At 40.1% G+C, this 20,957-nt stretch overlaps 1 long non-coding RNA gene across 1 annotated transcript; it reads left to right on the forward strand.

Annotated features, from left to right (window-relative positions):
- The first annotated feature begins 9,044 nt into the window (after window positions 1–9,044).
- Window positions 9,045–14,442, forward strand: LOC122844886. The gene is made up of 4 exons (XR_006372949.1): window positions 9,045–9,659; window positions 9,794–9,882; window positions 10,925–11,032; window positions 14,039–14,442. It is a non-coding gene; the product is annotated as an uncharacterized LOC122844886 (long non-coding RNA).
- Window positions 14,443–20,957: the final 6,515 nt, after the last annotated feature.

Here is a 20,957-nt window from a genome sequence, read left to right on the forward strand (position 1 = left end):
AAAACAATTTGAATGCTTCTCAGACAAATTCATCCCACTTAAAAATAAATTCTCCGCTGGTGGCAGAAATATTCAAATCCTCTGGACAACGTCGGTGTCTGAACACTTTTGAACTTTGACCTTTGTTCTCACGCGCAGAAAATTGCTTTTATTTAACAGTCGGCATGAAAGCAGCCACAGACATTTGAATATTTTTATCCTGTACTTTGAATATAGAAAATATTAATCATCAGATTGATTACAGTCAGAGAAGTGAGGGGGAGGAAATGTCTACACTGCAAAAACACAGAATCTTACCAAGTTTTATGGTTTGACTTTAGTGCAAATGTCTGAATTCACTTGAAATAAAACAAGCTAACTTCCAGATCTATGTATGTATAGAGATCATCATAGAGGAAAAACATCATGTTGAAATACTGAAGCAGCATCTGGAAGTTAAAGTTTAGTAGAAAAATATTCCTTCATGTTCCACCAAATCACAGATATTAATTAAACTAAATGAAAGTTTTACAGAAACATCTTCAGAGGAAATAAACTCTAACAGCCTGTTCTGTCAGGAAAGACAATTCTACCAAGTAATAAGAAAATGTGTTAAATTCACAATTTGAGCTTTAACTTTAGAGTTAATATGAACATTTTGACTCAAGGATTTAAGTGTTAAAACTCAACACTTAAATGTTTATAATCCTCCTTCAATCTTTTATTTATTGTTTAATTCTGAGTATTTGGTCTGTTTTCCTCCTTCGGTCCGGTCGACCCGGTTCTACTGGAACCAGAACATCTGCTCCACCTCCAGCTGCTGTGGTTCTGAGTCAAACCAACCTGTTCCCCTCCTGGCCTGTGGGGGCGCTGCACCAACAACCACTGAAGGAAACCACACCAGGAGACATTTCTGCTGCTAGCGCTAGGCTAACATGCTAGCTTTGGTTGGATTTACCCAGAATGCTCTGTAGTCCACTTCCTGCTTTAGGAGCGGTTGAAACCGAACCCAGACGGATGTTTGGAGGACCAGAGGTCAGAGGTCGATTGGCGTTGACACACTGCAAAAATGCAAAATTTTACCAAGTAATTCTAGTGATTATATCTTACTAAACATAAAATAAAACAAAACTAACTCATAAGTAACTTTTTGGTAAGATGTAAGAGCTCGTTTTACATCAATAATTCCTTAATATTGATTAAATTAGTTTTCATTTTCCATTGTTCGTTTCTTTGGAAGTGAACTAAGATATTTGAACTAGAAAATTACTTTGTGTTTTTGCATAAACCGGACTTTCTAGAAAAACGGACTGGATTCGGCCTGAACTGGACTGGTGTGGAGAAATGTTTTAAATTTACTCTCAACTTTTCAATCCTCCGTCTCCAACAGGAGTTTGTTCATTTTCTAGAGAAAAGATTTTGTTTTGAAATTTGACTTTAAATGCTTAAAGCGTCCAGAAAGGCTGGCCAGCGGATGGATGGATGTGGAGTCACATGGAGGGCGTTGCTGGACCTGCAGGTCCCTCACCTGTCTGCGCTCTGAGCCGTCCGTCCAGCGCCTGACAGCTAATGGGTCGGGCCCTCCGATTCATTGAGATGAATTGGGGCCCATTCATAACGCTTTGTGCTAATACTGCTGAATGCTGTCAGAGCTGCAGCACAGCGAGGTGAACTACTGCCCCCTGTTGGCCTCGCTGCGCTAGGAGAGCCTCTGTCTGAATTGGAAGCTTGTTTTATATTTGTGATGCATTCGGGGACTTTTAGCGCAGACACAGACTCAGATTAGAAATCAGATATTTCTCTCCTGGTTGGAATGAGAAACACATGAAAACGTTGCTGCGAGCGGCGATCAGGGGATTTATCCCATATGGGAATGTTAATAATTTAAGGCTGTCAGGGGTCAAGAGCTGCATGGGAATGCTGGGAATGCTGAGAGCGGAGTTTCTGGGAATCACGGCACGACGACACGGAGCATCCAGAGAGCGGAGCAGGCCGCCTCCATTATGATTATTATTTATCTCGTTCTACCTCGGTGTTGTTGTGATGGATTTGCTGCGGCCTTCCTGCTGTATTTCAGGCGGGAGGATCCTGGACGCCATGTTTGTCCAGGAGAGAATAAATCTGCAGCTGCACTGTAAAAACACGCCGCGCTGCAGCTTCTGCAGCTTGTGCTGCTTCCTGCTGACCGCGTCACGTTAAAATGATAAAACCATGAGCTTTATGAGATTTACTACAAAGTGAACACAGATTAGGATTCACATCTTAATCTGTGTTTTTCTTGACATAATCTCATCATTTATGAAAATGTTTAGCTTCAAGTTGATTTTCTTTCTTTTATGGATGAGTTTTAAATTGTTTTTGTTTTTCCAGCAGTAAAGAAAAATGGATGTCATGTTTCCCTTCAGGTTCTTTTTTACAGTTCAGTTCATAACAAAGTGATTCAATTATGATTCAGTTCAGTAAAAGATGCAGTTTTATTTACATTGTCATCAATTTCATTAATTTCAGTTCAATTAGGTTGATAAAATAATATTCTGTTCAGTTAATTTCAGTTTAATAGACTGTTGAGTTTTATTTACAGTTCAGGTTCCAGTTCTGTTGAGTTCTATTCATTTCAGTTTGTTTCATTTATATTAGTTAATTTCACCTCAATTTAATTCAAGAAAATTTAGTTTAAATCAAAATTAAATTCAGTTCATTTTAACAAACTGACATTTATTTTGAAACAAAATTCTCTATGAATTAATTTGACTTTAGTTAAAATAATGCAGAACTTTGTTTTCCATCCATTTCACTTTTATTACATTCAAATTTAATTCAGTCATTTGAATTTAGTTCAGATTATTCTAATTCAATTCAGTTTAGATTAGATTAGATTAGCTTGCACCAGTAAATGTAATCTGAATGCATTTCAATAATCCAACAGATCCACTTCATTTAGCTGAGTCTCATTATTCTGCAGTAACGTTTAAACTGATAGATTATAATCTACTGACTGGTTTAAAGTTTTAGATCTTAGAAAACCTGCAGATGTTTATTGTTTTCTAATCAAGCATGAGGCGACAGTGGAGGGAAACCTCTTCCTCCCAGCAGGGGGAATCAATCATCTGTTTTCACTGGCTGAAATAAAAGCTGTAATAATCTGCGTTTTGTCCTGGTTCCTCCTGACCCGGTCAGGTCAGGTCCGGTCCGGTCCGGTTCCAGGCCTTCCTCTTCCCGGCTGTTTGGTTCTTCTACACAAGAACCGTTCAGGTTTAATTTGATCCTTTTTTTCTCCCGACTCTCTCAGGTTTGCGCTCCGTCTCAGAATCTCAGCTTGGTGAGATCTGAGGCCAGATATTTGATTTACGCCTCAGAGGTCAAAGAGAATGCATTAGGACCTTTAGCAGGAACAGCCAAGAGTTATAAAGTGGTCAGATGGATGCTGACAATCAGCGTCAGAGTGAGCTGCACTGGCCCTGACCTCGGTGATCTACGCTCTGCAGCCCGGCTCCGGCGCGGCTCCCTGCCAAAGTACACCAAACTCCCAGCAATCCGTCTCCAGTCTCTCGACTCGCTCTGCTTCTGCTCTCTCCGTCCGCAGGCCTGTTATCATGTGTGAATCAATAATTTTCACCTGAGGATCTGAGAAGAGGCCGGTGAGCTGCGGCAGAGCGACTCCCTTTTTAATGAGGAGTTTTATGCCTGCAGTAACAACTCTTTATCTGTGTTGAGCTGATTGCTCAGATGAAGGATTCCCCGGTGTGTTTGACACACACTCAGCGTATAATTTAGCATGATAGCCATTAGCTTAAGCATTGGAGCATCCATCAGAATCATCGCTCAACGTGTCGCTTTGCCTGCAGGAAGTGCAAACACAAATCCCCAGAAACATCCCATTTTTCCAACGTCTTTCTGTCTCTGAAAGGCCACCGACTCTGTTTCCTGCAACAGGTTAGGATCGATCTGTGGCCTAAACAAAACATGTTCATCACATTTTCTTAGATGGTCAGATTCCAGTCTGATCAGTTCTGCCTGTTCTGAGCTGTTTTAGGGTCTCTGTCCCTTTAAATCCAAAAGAGCTGCTGCTGGCCACGCCCCCAACTCAGCATGAAAATAATTACAAACAGATGCTCCATTATACAACTGCACATCTTTGAAAAGCATCAGTGGAGATCACTGCACAGCCAACCAGAATGCAGCAAGTGGTTTCTGGATGGTGAGTCATCAACAAAACTCTTGTATTTTCCAGCAGCCATTGTACAGCAGGAGGAAAACCAGCTGACCAAATGTGCTGGAGGTCAGCTGTGGTTGCTAGGTAACAGGCTGGGCTGTGGTTGCTAGGTAACGGGTGTTTCCTGCTGGTTTGTGACGTTTTATTCCAGAGGTTTTTGAAACGGCTCATTATTAGAACTTAGTTTGTAGCTAAAACCCAAATTAAAAATAAAAATGTTTCACTTAAACAAACTGAAATACTTAAATAAGCTTCTAGTTATTTTACAAATTCTTGTTTTCAGCACAGCATTGCTTTAATGAAGCTTCAGAGTTTAAAGTTTCAGTTTCCATTTTTTACAGTTCACTGTAAAATGATGCATTAATGAAGCATTTTAGATCAAATGTTATATATATTTATATCCAGCACAGTTTGAAAATATTTATTTTACATATTTGGCTTTGCTGAGGAAGTTTTTTATTCAACATTCTGCTTCAGTCTGCGGCTTTTTTCCCTTAAATTTACAGAGTTTTAGAAAGTTTGTCTCGTTTTTCTGGATGTTTTTTATTCTGCTTCTGATCTTCTTTCTCCAAACATACGGAGAAAACAGGAAGCTGTGAGTTTAGTTTTAAAAGAAACTGAGGCAGGCTTCTTTCAAAAGATAACAAAATAACATAAAAAGTGTTTTTATTTACAGCTTTTCATTATAAATTACGTTTATTGGGTCAAACTGGGTTTTTGGCACCAAGTCTTTAGGATTGGAAAGCCTCCTAGTCATCACCCTAATGTCTAGCTTCAGATTTTATTTGAGTCAGATTTCAGATTATTTGCGTTTCACAGAGATCGGATGTTTGTGAGTCGCACTAAAAATGATTGAAGTTTAAATCTTTTTAACTCACTTTGATCTGATTTCTTGATGATTTTCTGACCATTTAGAAAAAAAAACTCTTCAAGCACGTTTTTATTTAAATGTTGTTTAGATTACATTTTATTTGCAAAATGGCATCTTCCCAATGTTTCCTTCAGATTTTCAGTTTGATCACAGCTCAGAATAAAATCTCGAGGTGACATTTCCAAACTGTGTTTTCATGTTTCTGTTGCATCCTGTCTGCTGATTGGTCCTTCAGTAGATATCGGACTCTCACTGTGGATCAGAACCGGCTCTTTAGTTCTGGGTTTGATTCACACATTCAGCACCAGAACCTGTTCAAGATGGCCGAACGTCTCCATGGTGTTTAAACCTGCAAAACATTTGGACAAATGGCACTTTTGTTTCTCCGTATATGAATAGGAACCAGATTCAAGGAAACCAGTGATGGCAACATTTCCTCCAATCTGCTATTAGCCAATCAAATTTTTGCTAAATTTGAAATGATTTAGCGCTCTTAGCTTCTTTACTTTAATTAAAAAATAACAATAATTGAACTTGGCTGCTTCTAAAACTTTTAGCTGAATGAAGTTTTGTGTTGAAGATTTGGTTGTTGACTGCTAAGAAATCTCCACGTCATCAGTAGTTTAATATTCATGCTCTTATTTTGAAGTGGGGGAAGACTTTTAACTCAACCTTCCTGTTTTCTTATGTTGGTTTGTTCTTTACCCAGAATGCATTGCGAGGTAAAACTGATCCTGCTTAGCGTGACACATTACGGTTTTACACATGTTGTGTGATTAAATGGTGGATGTCAACATGGTTGACGTTAGCATGCTAGCATTAGCTTCTGCTAAACACCATGTTGTTGTTGTGCCACAGAAATAAATCTCCTGTTGATGATTAATGTTTTATGGTTATTATAACCGCGACTCTACGATTCCCTTCCTGAAATCTTTTCTGATGTCTTTGGATTTATGACAGGAAGATTCATGTTTATAAATAATAGAATAAACTCAAATGTTGTGATTTAACCAATCAGGAGTTCACAAAGCTCTGACATCACCATCATCCGGGCTTCCCCAAATCCTTTAAAGGGACAGTTATGTTAGTTAGCGCATTCATTTGATCTGAAAATAACAAGAAAGTTGTTTTTTATATGAATATTTTTCCTGACTGACGCAGAACGGGAAATGTCTGATCTGATTTCCATCTGACAGAGAAAAAATATCTATCTTTTATATATCTATGTCCAGTTTATATCAAATTAGCACAGAGGGAAAATGTACAAATGAAAAACTGATGTGATGGAAGTTGGTTTGTGTAAAAAGTTTGAAAAACAAAAAAAACTTGAAAATTGTCTGGATTGAGTGAATGTGTGAATAAATCTCCTCACAGAGCCGAGTCTGTTCCTCCAGACTCCTTCAATGTTTACATCACTTTTTATAACACTGGGCTGACAGACATGAACCGTCTACAGTCCCAGTGGTCTGCGCGCGCGCGCACACACACACACACACACACACACACACACACACACACACACACGCACACACACACACACACACACACACACACTCTCTCACTCTCTCTCTCTCTCTCTCTCTCTGGTGTCTGGACAGCATCAGTAACACGTTAAGTGCAGGATCCCCCGGTTTACAAGCCGTTTTGGGCCACATCAAAGCTTTCTCTGCTCCATGAATCTCAGCGATCGAAGCGCCGCAGCGCTTTGGGTCGGATCTGGAACCTGAATGTCTACGCTGCAGATCTGAAGCCGGTTCTGGTTCTGTGGTTCCACTGAAACACTTTCCTCTGATCATTAAACTCATGCTTTTCTCTGCTGTTCTTTCACACAATCAAAACCAGAAGTTGTCATGTTTCTATTGACCATAAAATAAGACAACTTTCTACTGAGGCAAGTAATCAAACTCATCAGCAGCAAGTAACCCGAACTTGGAGTTATGAGTGAGCAAAACGCATCTGCATAACCAGCAAAAAACTCGGCATCATTCGGCAGCGCTCGTTGAACGCACATGCGCATTGGACACTGACGAGTGACGACGTGTTTGAAAGAAGCGCCAAACTGTCAACTATGGACCTTACCAGAGGGGCCACTTTTCATTGGCTGATGCACATTCTACTTTGTCACGTGGGTGGCCGTCTCACAAACACACGCTTCTCGTTAGCTAAGTACAGCATAATAGCAGTTCTGATACAACTTCTACACCTTGAAGCCTGTCTGCTACACAGTCTAACGTTAGCTAAACAGATCAATATGCAATGTGTGCTGTAATTGACACACACTAAAGATTTTATTTTAGCAGAAAGGGCTTTGGACTAAACTGTTCCTCGTGTTAGCCTCTCTAGCACCAAGTACAGCTGGTCAATCAACCATCGCTGTGTTCAGGGAAGCGCTGATTAATAATCCAGAAATAAATATCAAGCCTGGAAACTTGATATGGTAACGGACTGAATGTTCTGTTTTTAACGTAATCTTTGCTCGTCTTGCGGGGCGCAGGCGGTTGATACGGTAACAGGTGTGCTTAAACTACAAAGAGAGAGAGAGAGTAAAAAGGTACGAGTGGTTTTGGGTTTATCACCTGTTCGGGTTATTTTACTTTTGTTTACCTTTGCTGTGGCTCATTACAGCCGCTGTAGTTTCTAAAGGTTGGACTAATTACGTCGTTCGTTTGTGAGTATACGTCATTCACAATAAACATCAAATAGAACAAATATATTTCATAAAATTTTAACAAACAAATGGCTTCTTTACCGTAACAGAGCTCTTTGGTTCCTCTTATCAGTCTGTAGCTTCTCATATTGAGGTCATCAAACCAAATTTCAGATCTACCGTAACTGACCGACTGACACCTGCTGGCCTCAGGTTTGCAACCAGCTTGTGACTGAGAAACCAGTAACCTCCTCCCAGACGATGACATGAACTTGTTATTTCCTCTGTCCATTGTAGTAGCTGATATATTGTGAAAATCAGGTAGAAATGATGCACTAATGGAGTCATGTTTACATAGAAACAATGCGTTAAGAGGCTTTGCTTGTGAGACTTGCGGTCACGTGGGTCGGTTGTGGGCGGAGCTTGGTAAGGTCCATACGGCGGTTGCTGCAGCTAAGTTTGGTCACGGTAAGTCCCACTGTTTTTTAGCAAACTTATATTCGTTATCTCGGCCGTATAATTCATCTGTAAGTCCAGGTTTTGAGGAGAAAGTAAAAATATTCATATCTTTAAAGAAATCTTTAGCTTCCTTCCAAAACTCATCCACATTTTCTGAGTGATGGATGGAAACGATTTGCCTGGATGTGAAACGTTAAACATGAAGAGTGAGATTTTAAAATGTTTTTTACAATGTTTAAGGAATTATTGACTTAAAACAAGTTGATATTTCCTCCTTAAAATTTACTTTAAGTTAATTTTGTCTTATTTAAAGTGTACTGAAATATTTTCAATAGAAATCATACTAAAAGTCCCTGGTAAGATTTAGTGTTTTTCCTGTTAAAAACAAAAATAGATACTCAAATTTGTCTCTAATGTGTCAGTGTTTATTGAAGATTATTTTAAATGAATTAAAGTTTAATTTTCAGGGTTTCGGCTCTTTTGGTGTGAAAGTTTTCTGCATTAGAAACCTCCATGTTTCTAACAGATCCTCCTCCCGACGTCACGGTGGAGAAAGATGCCGCCCTGCGCATCATGGCCGCCTGCCTGTTGTCATGGAAACAGCCAAATAAATAAGGCGGCCGACAGGTGGAGTCACGTTGACAGAGCGACGACGTGGTTCTTTAATCAACGGGCCGCTGAAGCTGGAAACGTTTCACTTTTATCTAAACTTTCACATTAAACTCAACTTTTATCACTCAGTCTTCAGTTCATGTAACAAATATTTTATGTTTAGTTTTTACAGCAAATTTCTTCACAGACTTGAAATAGGACAAAATAATTTACAAGTAACTTTTCAGCAAAATAAAGTCAAAAGTTTAATAGTGAGAAAAAGTTTTAGTTGATTATTTCATTATAACAAGGGAAAATATCGTGAAGTAGTTTTTATTAGTAATAAGGAATTATTGACTTTAAACGAGCTCTTATATTTACTGAAACGTTCCTTGTAAATTATTTTTGTCTCATTTTACTCGGATATTTGCGCCATGTTGACGTAACATTTAGTGTTTTGCAGTGTTCCTCCTCGTCCTGCTGCCTTCAGGCGCTGTGGGTGAAAACGTGAGCCGGTCCCGTCCGTTGGTCTCACCTGCTGCCTCTGAAGGACAGTAAACTTTGCCACAGTAGAAAATGCCAGAGCGAATATTTCTCTTTGCTTTTCTCTCGCCACTCCTCAGTCGCTCAGGGAGGTCGACTATTCATCCTCGTCTGTTTGCTCTTTGTTTCAGAGCCGCCGTGTTTTTCCACTGAGCGACGTTTTGGAGGAAACTCCCTCCTCAGAAGTTGACTTTGTGCAACCGTACGACCCGTCTTCGTGCCAGAAGTCCCATAATTCATCAGCTGCTCTGCGCTTCGTCGCTTGGCTCCGCCCACTCCTCTGCAGCCGCACCTTTCAGTTCTGCTTTACATCCACCTGCATCCATCAAGCTCATTTCATTTTGGATCAGATCAAGGTCAGGAATGTTCTCAAAGGGTCCTGGTGCATTCTTGAGATGCACCAGGACATAAGACCCGTTAACAAGCTGCTAAAATATTAATAAATAAGGATAAGGACTTCTTGGAATGAAACAATATTACACGTTTACAGATTCATAACTATACAACTGTACAGCTTTGAAAAGCATTAGTGGAGCCTCCTGCACAACCAGCCAGAATGCAGCAAGTGGTTTCTGGATGGTGAGTTGACAATAAATCTGGTCTTTTCCAGCAGCCATTGTACATCCCGTGCAGCGAGAAAACCAGCTGACCAAATGGTGGAACACAGCTGGGGTTGCTAGGTAACAGGTGGAACACTAGAAAAGCTGAACTGAACTTTGAACCGGTTTGGGGTTTTGAAACAGTGCAGATCCAAATAGAAGAACAAAAATGAGCAAAATGTGAATTTTGTTTAACAGGTTTCCTTTAAAATCAGCAGAAATATGAAATCCATCCTGTTTGAACTGACTGAGCCTTTTGTTCTGATTCTCCCATCGACCAGGACGTTTTTGCTGCAGAGCAAACAGGCAGAAACTTCTGTTCTCGGCTCAGGTCGGGTCCAGAAGCAGCTCCGTGGAGGACGACTCGGTTCTGCCGTCTCTGAGGAGAAACTCAGCAGAACGTCGGATCACTGATCATCTTTATTTAATGATGATTTGCTTTGTGGTTTAAACTATAAACCTCTTGTTGTTTCTTGAACTAACTAACTTAAAGCAATAGATTTAAGTTAGTTATAATCAGTAATACTTCGTTAATATTAATAAAAAAGGCCCGGTTTTTCAGGCATTGTGCTGTTGCCTAGCAACCCCAGCCAAGCCAGCCCGTTACCTAGCAACCCAGTTCTAGTTCGACTCGCAGATTATTTTATTTATAACAAGTAAAGGCAGATAGTAACTAGTTCCACTTAGTTGAGTAACTTTTTGAAAGAAATACTTTTACTTTTATTTCCTGTTTTCTCTCTTCAGTTTGAAAAGTTAAATCCAGATCTTTGTTTTCTAAAGAAACGTTGTGTATTCACAGGAAGCGCTCCACTCTGTTCTAGTGTGTGTGTGTGTGTGTGTGCGTGTGCGTGTGTGTGCGTGTGCGTGTGCGTGTGTGTGTGTGTGTGTGTGTGTGTGCGTGTGTGTGTGTGTGTGCGTGTGTGTGTGTGTGTGTGTGTGCGTGTGCGTGTGCGTGTGCGTGTGTGTGTGGAGAGGCTGTTGGGTAATCCAGTGTTGACCAGAGGCTTGGTGCTCCATTACAGGTCACAGCTTCAGACGGAGGGTAAACAAATTCCTAACTAACGAGGAGGAAGAGGAGGAAGAGGAGGAGGCCGGCCTTCATCCCTCGGCCCTCCACCTTCCAGACTCAGGTGATCACTGCTGCAGTGTTCTGTTCATATTTCATTTTTATTTTATTTTATGCTAACAGTTTTATAAGATGGACTGACAGAAACAAAACAGTGAAGCGGAACAGAAATTATACGTTGTTTTTATTATTATTATATTTGCTTCACTGCTAAAACACAAAACCTTTTTGTCCAGTTTCTAGAGAAAATATTTTATTATGTTCTGGTTCCACTGGCTGAATATTTCATTTACAACATGAAAAAATGTCTTTTGATAACTTAAATAATCTTCCAGACAAACTAAAAGTTTATTGTCAATATTAAGAACTTATTGATTTAAAACAAATTCCTATTTGTTGATGAAAATGTACCAGTAAATTAGTTTAGTTTTATTTCAAATGAATCAAGATTTTTACACTAAAAACTGGATTAAAACTCTTTAAAATTCAGATTTATTGTGTTTACAGTGTACTCTGTGTTCAGATGATGGATTTATTTAGAACATAACTTTGTGTTCAATCAAGAGTATTTCCATAATTATTTCAGTGACCCGGCAGATCAACCTGCTTTATATCATAAAAACATAAAACAATAAATTATGAAACTGATATTTGGTCAAATGTCGTCATTAAAATCATTCATATATATTGATCCATCAGAATTATGGATCAATGTTCCAGTTATTATGAACCAAAACCAGCTGGTTTCAAATCAGGGTTTCTGCTGCTTTACAGTTTTCTATATGTTTGTTCCAGATTTGTGGATCATAGAAGCTGAAAGCTGCTCATTAATATTCAAATTACAGAGATTAACTGCAGATTACAGATTCCACTGGGTTTTATTCATATTTCAAATCCTCATCATACTTTTCAGATTTTTACTTGTAGAAAAACTTCCCAATAAAATCTGTTGAATCTTCTGGATGGGGTTTTATTTTTTCCCAAAGCGTCTAGTTTAGATGCAACCCGAAAGTTTAAATCTGTCTGATCTTCCTGCTTCGATTCTGTACATCGTTTGAAGAACTGCTGAGTTTAGAGAAAAAAACCTGCAGGATCTTCTTTCTCTCAGATTTTAAATCCCTTTTGATATTTCATTCAAACTGAATCAATGTGCTGTTTCTATGGAAACCTGAACGTCTCCCACCAGTTCAGACTGGACTCTGAATCTGCAGACAGAGCAGCTGACCTCTGACCTCCTGAGTCCTCCAAACATTTTAAACCTTCAATTCACTGAAAGAAATCAAGTTTTCATTTTCACTGTTTTCACAGCAGCTGCTGAGTTTTTGTCTTTAAAAATTCATTCCGATGAAAATCTGTTCAGGTTTCAACTTGTTTTGATGTCAACTTATTGATTTGATAGAAACATGCAGAGGAAGCTTCATGCTAAAACCAGAACCTGAAATAATTCAACAAACACCAGATATTCGGATTCAGCTACACTGCAAAACATCAAGTATTACCAAGTATTTTAGTCTAGTTTGTGGTGCAAATATCACAGTAAACTCCAAATAAGACAAAACTAATTTAAAATGATCTCCTGTGGGGCGTGCTGCGGTGGCGAAGGGGACAGCGCGACCCATGCTTGGAGGCCCTCAGTCCTCAACGCGGTGGTCGTGGGTTCGATTCCCGGACCCAGTGACATTTGCTGCAAGTCTCTCTTCTTTCCTGTCAGCCTGCTGTCATATAAGGGACACTAGAGCCACAAAAATAATCAAAATAATCTTCCTGAAAAGTTCTTCTGAGTCAATAATGAAAACATGTTTTGTTATAAAAGAAATAATCTGTCTGTGGAACTCGAACCTGGTTGCTAGGCAACAGGCTGGAATAAAACAAACTCTTATATTTTGCTGAAACGTTACCTCTCAGTTCTTTATGTCATATTTAGAGATTTTAGTAGAAATCAGAGCAAAAATACTTGGTAAGATTTTGTGTTTTTTGCAGTGTAGTATTATCATGATATATTATGATATGAGGATAAATTCATAAAGATCCCATCAGATGAAAACTCTGCAGGATGTTGCCGTTCCTCCCTGCTGAGGGAAATCAGACCAAAACAATAAATCATCTTCAGCTTCCTCTGATGAAGATGAAAACGATTCAACCTGCAACATTTCAAACCTTGTTATCTAACGCATACGGGAGAACATCAGGGCCATTATCTCACTTTAAAATCAGAAATATGATTTTCAGAGACACTTTTTTATTCTATAAATATAGAAATATTCCCACAGTGAGTGAATAACTGACAAGTTTTATCACTAACTTTATTTTTCATGTTCAGTTGGCTTTATTTCAGTTCACATGAAACTCATTTCAACAAACAGATTCAGTTTATTTCATTATTAATGTTCCACCAATTTAATATTCAGAACATATTTACTTAAACTTTACACTCAAAACAATGTTTTCTGCTCTTCACTGGATTTAGTTTCCATATGATCCATAAAGCATCATAAAAACAGACATTAATAAGAATCTTTTTCTCTTCTTGATGTTTTTAGGATTTTATCTGCAGATTTTTGTTTGGTTCACTAAAGGACTAAAAAGTTCAACTTTTAGGGAATAAAACCTTTTCCATGTTAAAAAAAGATTCAAATTATTTATTTTTTATTATTTCTGATAGTGTATAAAATAATGTGTTGTTTCACCTCATTAATTGTTTTTAATTGGGTTTTTTTAGTGAACGTAACCAAGGCAGCAGAGTTACCAACTTATTTCATGCGGTTACCTAGCAACCACAGCCAAACCCAGCCCGTTGCCCAGCAACCCAGTTCTAGTAATTTCTCTAACCAAACATTTTACATTATAGGTGAAATAATCTGCTAGTTAGTTTTGTCTTGTTTTATGTGAACTAAGATATTTGCACTAGAAATGGACTTGATTTGATTCAGTTTTTTTCAGTGTGTTATGTGGTTATTTGGTTTTATTTTTGTGTGAACCAACAAACAGACATCTTGTTAATAAAGTTTGTACAAAAATCCAACGTCTCAGTTGTTTTTCCACGTGTCATTTTCACATTTCCAAACTGCAGGTTTTTCTCACGCTCACATTTCATCGTCCCGTCTGTCTCCCTGAACAAAGACTCAACGTGAGCTGCTGCCTTCAGGTTTGGGAGCGGGCGGCCGCCGGACGCCCCGCGGCGCCGGTTCCCTGCCTGACGCCTCTGCTGTCACTCCAACATGTCGGCTTCTTCTCATCACCTGAGGGAGGATCTGGGCGGACGCAGCGGCTTCCTCTGACCCGACGAGCCCAGAACCTTCCTGTGAAAACACCGAGGCGACGCCACAAACAGACGGAAGCAGCTCAGCTCAGGAAAACACAAATATTATAGAGAACAAAACCTGAATTCAGTGTTTGAATGATCTCAGTAGAGAAGGATAAAGAAATACATTTATTCTTACAACTTTCTTTAAAACAAGATGAAAACTCAACATTTAATAAATCATTTTCCTTTCGCAGATTTGGGCCATATTTCTTCAACACAATGAAAATGGTTTGAAAAGACAAAATAAAAATTCAAAACAAAAATGTTCCTTTAATCTCCTAAAAACTAAAATCTATAAACACTCAACAACAAAAACATCAAAAAGCTTCATTTAATCCGTTTAAAACAATTTATCACAACGCATTAATGATTAAATCCCTCTGCTGGCATGTTGCTCATTAAGCTGATCAATAACCTGCTAATGTTGCTAATGACAACGGCGCCGGCCTCTGATTGGACAGCCGAGCCGTTTGACACGACGGCCTGATAAGAAGCGCCGTTGGATTCCTGTGGCAACAAAACGCAACGAGGTAAACATTCACCAAGAGTCAACAACGTCCGGACCGTCCACAAACAGCTGAAAACAGGCTGGAATGACGGACCGGACCGGACCGGACCGGACCGGACCGACAGCAGAGCAGAGTTTAAATGAGCTAATCTGCCAGCGCTGTGTTAGCTAATAGCAACACGACTAATAGCTGTGTTGCTATTAGCAGCGGTAGCTAATCGACCACAGCGATCACTTATTAATAATCACAAAATAAATATCAAGCCTGAAAACATAAACCTGTTACAGACTGAGCAGTTCTGTCTGTGGAAATGTTTGAGTGTTTTTGGCGCTGAATCTTAATATGTTTGTCGGTTGCTATGGCAACAAGTTTGTGCGTAACGTAGCCGACAGAGAGCAAGAAAAAAGAAAAATAGAAGTGGTTTTGAGTTATTCTGTAATGATTTTTCTGCGTTCTTTTCACCAGCTTCATCTCCAGGTTTCATTCTGGTACCGGTTCTCCTGCAGCAGCGCCACTGAAGTTCAAAATCGAACTGCAGACTTTGGTTTTTCAGTGACCTTCTCCTGACCTTGTCATGAACTCATACAGTTGCTCTGCTATCCGTCACGCAGCGTGTAGCTCTGACGTCTCAGTTACACATCGTCCTCAGTAGCACATTTATCTCCGCAGAGACGAAACTCTGAAGACAGACGAGTCGCTTCACCGCCGTCCGCCATGTCTGATGGTCACTCCATCTGCCCGTCCTCCATCATCCCTCGGGGTCCGGCTGTGGACGGACTCCTAGCTGAAAACCTTCTCCGTGCTTTTTAGTTTCATTCCAGCGGTAACATCTGCTGGTAATACCTGCCGCAGGTTTTACCTGCAGTATGTTTTGCTCTGTGTTTGTGCTGCTGCGGCGCTAACAGGCCGAGAGCCGCCTCTCTGGTTTCAGATGGATTCAGCTGCGTGTTTCAGGGGATTAGCGGCCGCAGCCAGCCAGTCTAGACTGGTCTCCAGTTGCAGTGGACGCTCACAGTGACAGAGGGACACGGTGAAGGAGCCGCCGCTGCTGCAGAGGCTCTGAGTCCAGCTACTGTTTCACCTTCTGGTGGTAAATTATTGGATATTAAATCATGGAACAGATCAAAGCTACGGAAGGAGAGTAGGGTCAAAAAAACTAATTCTGACTTCAATCATCTGAGAAAAATTAAATGAGATTTTTTGATCCTCTTCTGTAAAAACAAGTCAAACTTTTATTGGTTTGATTTATTAATCAGGTTTAAAGTAACCACATTATTTGAATTCGGCTCCAATGATGAAAATATAATAATTTCATTCCGCACATTTACCATTCTTTTATTTTGAAAATGGATATCTTCCTGTTTTGCGTCACATTTTTCTGCTGTTAAGATATTGACTGCTGATAATGGCTCCACAGAGCCCCACTTTAAAAAACGTACTGTCCCTTTAATTTTAGGATCTGCAGAATTTCTCCCTGAAATCTTGAATCATATAAATTGTTGTGATCATCAAATTTATTGATCTCATAATATTTTACATGAAACTTTCCAAAGGATTTCAACATTAGACCTGGGATTCACTGACTGTCGAGAAATATTGACATTCTGATATCCTATCAATATCCTATCAATAGGATATTGATAGGATATTGTAAAACTAGTACTTCAGGTTTGGTTGTTTCTTTTTGAGTTGAATGCAGGATGAAGCAGCTGCAAGTTTAGACTTCATTTATTTTCCCTGAAACTATGAACTAAATGATAAATTAGAATCTTCAGGAGAGATTGAAACCAAACGCATCCAAACTCTCGTTTTGCTCCGTTTGTGCTGCAGAAGTTGAAATGTTTGTGAACGACTGGACTCAATGAACTGGAATAAAAACGCCGGATATTAAAATATGAGTCGCTGCTTCAGGTGTTACTTCCTGTTCTTTCATTCATGTGAAGATCTGGACAGTTGATGCCAAATAATAAAATGGTTTTATTTTTTATTTGTGGCAAATATAAAAACTAAATATCTTGATCTTTACAAAGCTGCATCTACATTGAATCCAGAGAAATGAAAACATGTAGAAACATCTAAGAGGTGAAGTTTTGAACAAGCAGAGAATCTGTTTCATCAGAGTGACGAGTCCTGAGCAGCACTCCTCATAACGAAACTCTGTGATCACCTCGTTCTCAGAACGAGAGAAAAGATCTGGAGAAACAGGCAAAGAGGAAATAAAGCAGCAGAGAAAAGTTCTGATCCGACTGTAAGCTGCTAATTGTGTCTCATTGTTCTGCTGGACTTTGAACTCTGAGGGTTACAGATGACACCCAGGCTGCTGTGTGTGTGTGTGTGTGTGTGTGAGTGTGTGTGTGTGTGTGTGTGTGTGAGGGAAAGCCTCAGGTCCTGATGATACAAAAGGACGAGACTTAAAGTGTCAAGACCCTGACACCCAAAATACACAAAGGAGAACATGTGTGGCCTGAGAACATCACACACACACACGCCCACACACACAACCCCTGGAACCTCATCCGACCCAGTCGGGTTTAATCCGTCCTGTGACGCTCTGATCTGCTCCTTTTCTTCCTAAAAGGTGTTTTCTTACCTGGAGGAGCCGAATGTCTGCATAACGACGCTTCAGATGCAAAATGTTCAAAAGACTTTTTCATTTTAGTGTTTACAATGAATGCCAAAGTGATGAACACACTAAAAATATAGACATTAAAAGACTCATAAACTAAAATGGAGAAAATATGTTTTTAAATGAAGACATCTGTCTGTCCGTCCGTCTGTCTGCTGTTTGACGAGATTCAGGAAACTTTTAAAGCTTTCATGAATGTCATATTGGTGGAATAAGTCTCGTTGTTGTTGTGATGTTAATGCAATGAAATATTGAGTGAGACATTTCCAAGCAGTTTGGTGAAGATCGCATCATTTCCTGTTTGTATTTGCAGCTTCCGGCTGAATTCAGCCGTAAAAACTTTTGATTTATGATGTGATTCAATCAGAGGATAAATAATCCTGAACAGAAACAAACGATGACATGAAGAAGGAAGTGACCTGCTGAGGAACGATGAATGAATGAATGTTCCTCAACACAATGACGCACACAGTCATTAATACGACAAGCTGCTACAGGACAGAGCAAGATACCTGGTTTCCATAGCAACCTGAACAATGGTGCTGCACCAGTGAAACAGTGTGATGCAACCAGACCATAAAATGTCAGCATGTGGCGGGAAAAGTTCCTGCAGACACATTCAGACGAACTCCATGTTCAGAGAATCACAAAGAAAAATGAACATTTTTTAAATTTCCTTACAAAGAAAAATCTAAAGAGGCTGTTTGTCTTCAGATGGTCCGTTTTGGTTCTACTGGAACCAGAACTCCATCATCTGCTGCAGCTGCTGTGGTTCTGAGTCAAACCAACCTGTTCCCCTCCTGGCCTGTGGGGGCGCTGCACCAACAACCACTGAAGGAAACCACACAAAAACCTCTGAAGACACTGAGAGCAACTTCCTTTTTCACCAGATGGAAACAAGATGGAGGCGTCAGATTTTAGTGTTGGAGGATTTCTCTTTAGTCTTTGGCTGAAGACCAGGAGACATTTCTGCTGCTAGCGCTAGGCTAACATGTTAGCTTTGGTTGGATTTACACAGAATGCCCTGCGCTGTAGTCCACTTCCTGCTTTTGGTGCAGTCTGTGGTCCGCTTGGCGTTCACATTCAAATCGAACCCAGACGGAGGTTTGGAGCCCCAGAGGTCAGAGGTCAGACAAGAAAAGTAAATCTCCAGAATTTCACAATTGTTCAGTGATCAGAATCAGTTTAGAAATACTTGTGAGGAATTTAGGAATATTTGTGTTTTTATACAACATTAAATGTAACTTTTTGTTTCATGAATCAGACAATAATTTGACATCAAGTTAGGCTGAGACAGCCGTAAAAATAAGAAATACTGCCACCTACAGGAGGGAGTCAGCATCACGTAAACTGATGCCAACCATGTTTGCTCAAAACAATTCTCAATTAATTCAAATCCTGCTTTAGCAAGAATTTCCATGATTGTAACGTGGCCTTTTGAGTCTCAAGGGCCACAGAAGCAGCTGTGGCGGGCCAGATTTGGCCCTCGGGCCTTCAGTTTGACATGTGATGTAACTGCTGTCTGTGTCAGTAGAATAAAAAAGCCACCAGTAAATGTGTGCTGTGAATGGAGTTCTTGTGAATGTTGTTTTAGCTCAGTGTGCTAACGCTGCAGAGCGTCACGCCGCATTCACACGCCTCCGTGGGAATCAGCGGCGATCTGCGCTCAGACACGCACCGCCACGCCGGCATGCCGCCACAGGAATGTGTTTGAACACACATTCACAAGCCGGGTCAAAGACACTCTGAGGTGAACTCAAGTCACGCTGCCAGAGCTCAGCCTCAGGGTAACGGTCGCCATGGCAACAACATGGACAGACCGTTCCATCCTTTCACAGAGGCTAACATCTCAGTTAGCCAGAAGCTAACGTCTCAGGTAGACAGAAGCAAGGTAGCCGTCTCAGGTAGCCAGAAGCTAACGTCTCAGTTAGCCAGAAGCTAACGTCTCAGGTAGCCAGAAGCTAACGTCTCAGTTAGCCAGAAGCTAACGTCTCAGGTAGCCAGAAGCTAACGTCTCAGGTAGCCAGAAGCTAACGTCTTCCTGATGAAGGCAAGAATCTGGAGACTTTTTCTGTTTTTCTGGTCAGTTTGTCAAACAGGCGCTGCGTCTCTTCAATCAATCAATCAATCAATCAATCAGTCAGTCAGTCAGTCAATCAGTCAATCAATCAATCAATCAATCAAATGTAATCTGTAGAGCACATTTCAGCAGCAAGGCTTTTCAAAGAGCTTTACATCATAGAAACACAAAGAATCAACAATCAAACATGACATCAAGTCGACTTCCATCGTTAAATTGATTATTGATTACGTTTCTAATAAAACACTAACAGCTGGTTTTAGTCTGGATTTAAAGGATCTCAGTGTTTCAGCTGTTTTACAGTTTTCTGGAAGTTGGTTCCAGATTTGTGATGCATAGAAGCTGAAAGCTGCTTCTCCTCGTCTGGTTCTGGTTCTGCATCAGAACCAGAATGAAGTTTACCTTCTGTCTATTGCATCCTCTCTCTCCCATCAGCTTGTCTAAAAATGGATCATCAATCCCAAGAGTTTATTTTGAATGAATGAAGTTTTGTTGTTTTAGCTCGGTGTGCTGACGCTGCAGAGCATCACGGCTCTTTTCATTAAACTCACTCATTCTTCTTCTTCTTCTTCTCCTCCTTCCTCTGACTCAGTCCCGTCTCTTTTCTCTTCTGGACCTCCTCCATGCTTTGATGCCCTTCATTTAGCCTGTCAGAGCTGATGACATGTTCCCATTCAGCTGCTGGCTGCTCTGTTGGACATGTATTGTGACTCAAGCAGCAACAAGCTGCAGCTCATTTCTTCCTCCTGGAACGTTTTCTGCCCAGCACAGCCTGCAGACATTCAGCTCATCAAAAGGATTCCTGCTACCAGGTCCGTGTTTGCAGAACCAGCAGAGGATCAGGGAGATTTTCTGAAGAGTTTTCATCTTCAGGTGTAATGGATAGTGAGCTATTTAAAATAAGTTGCCCAAATATTTTATATTTGTGAACTATTTATTGTAAATTATTTAAATTGAATTTTCTAAATTAAAAATGTTGCAGATTGTTTATGGATGTTAGCATTGATGGTGGTTTTTATGTTGTTTTGTTTAGTGGTATTTGCACTTTGCAATGGTTTTTTTTGTATGTGCCTCACAGGCTGCCGTAGCCAATGAGGGCAGGCCTATAAGAGCTGGTTCAATCACTGTACCAATGAATGACTTGAACTGTCAAAACACAAGAAACCAACACTGAGTGTCCCCAGCAACGAGGAGCGTTTTGTTTTGTTCTGTCTGTATTGTAAGTTTATGTTTGTCTTCTAATATCTGTATATGTTTTAGTTTTCACGGTGATCATGATGATCATGATGATCAGAATCAAAGAAAAATAAAATGCTAAATTCACCTGTCGAGACCGGCTGAGTAATTCAACTGCTGGGGAGCTGCAGCAGGTTTAGATGAAACCGTTTCACCAGCTCGTTACCTAGCAACCCCGGCAGAGCGCCAGCCTGTTACCTAGCAACCCCGGCAGATTTCCTGCTCTATTTGCTG

This window comes from Gambusia affinis, linkage group LG15 (genome assembly GCF_019740435.1).
Source record: "Gambusia affinis linkage group LG15, SWU_Gaff_1.0, whole genome shotgun sequence".
Taxonomy (NCBI): Eukaryota; Metazoa; Chordata; class Actinopteri; order Cyprinodontiformes; family Poeciliidae; genus Gambusia; species Gambusia affinis.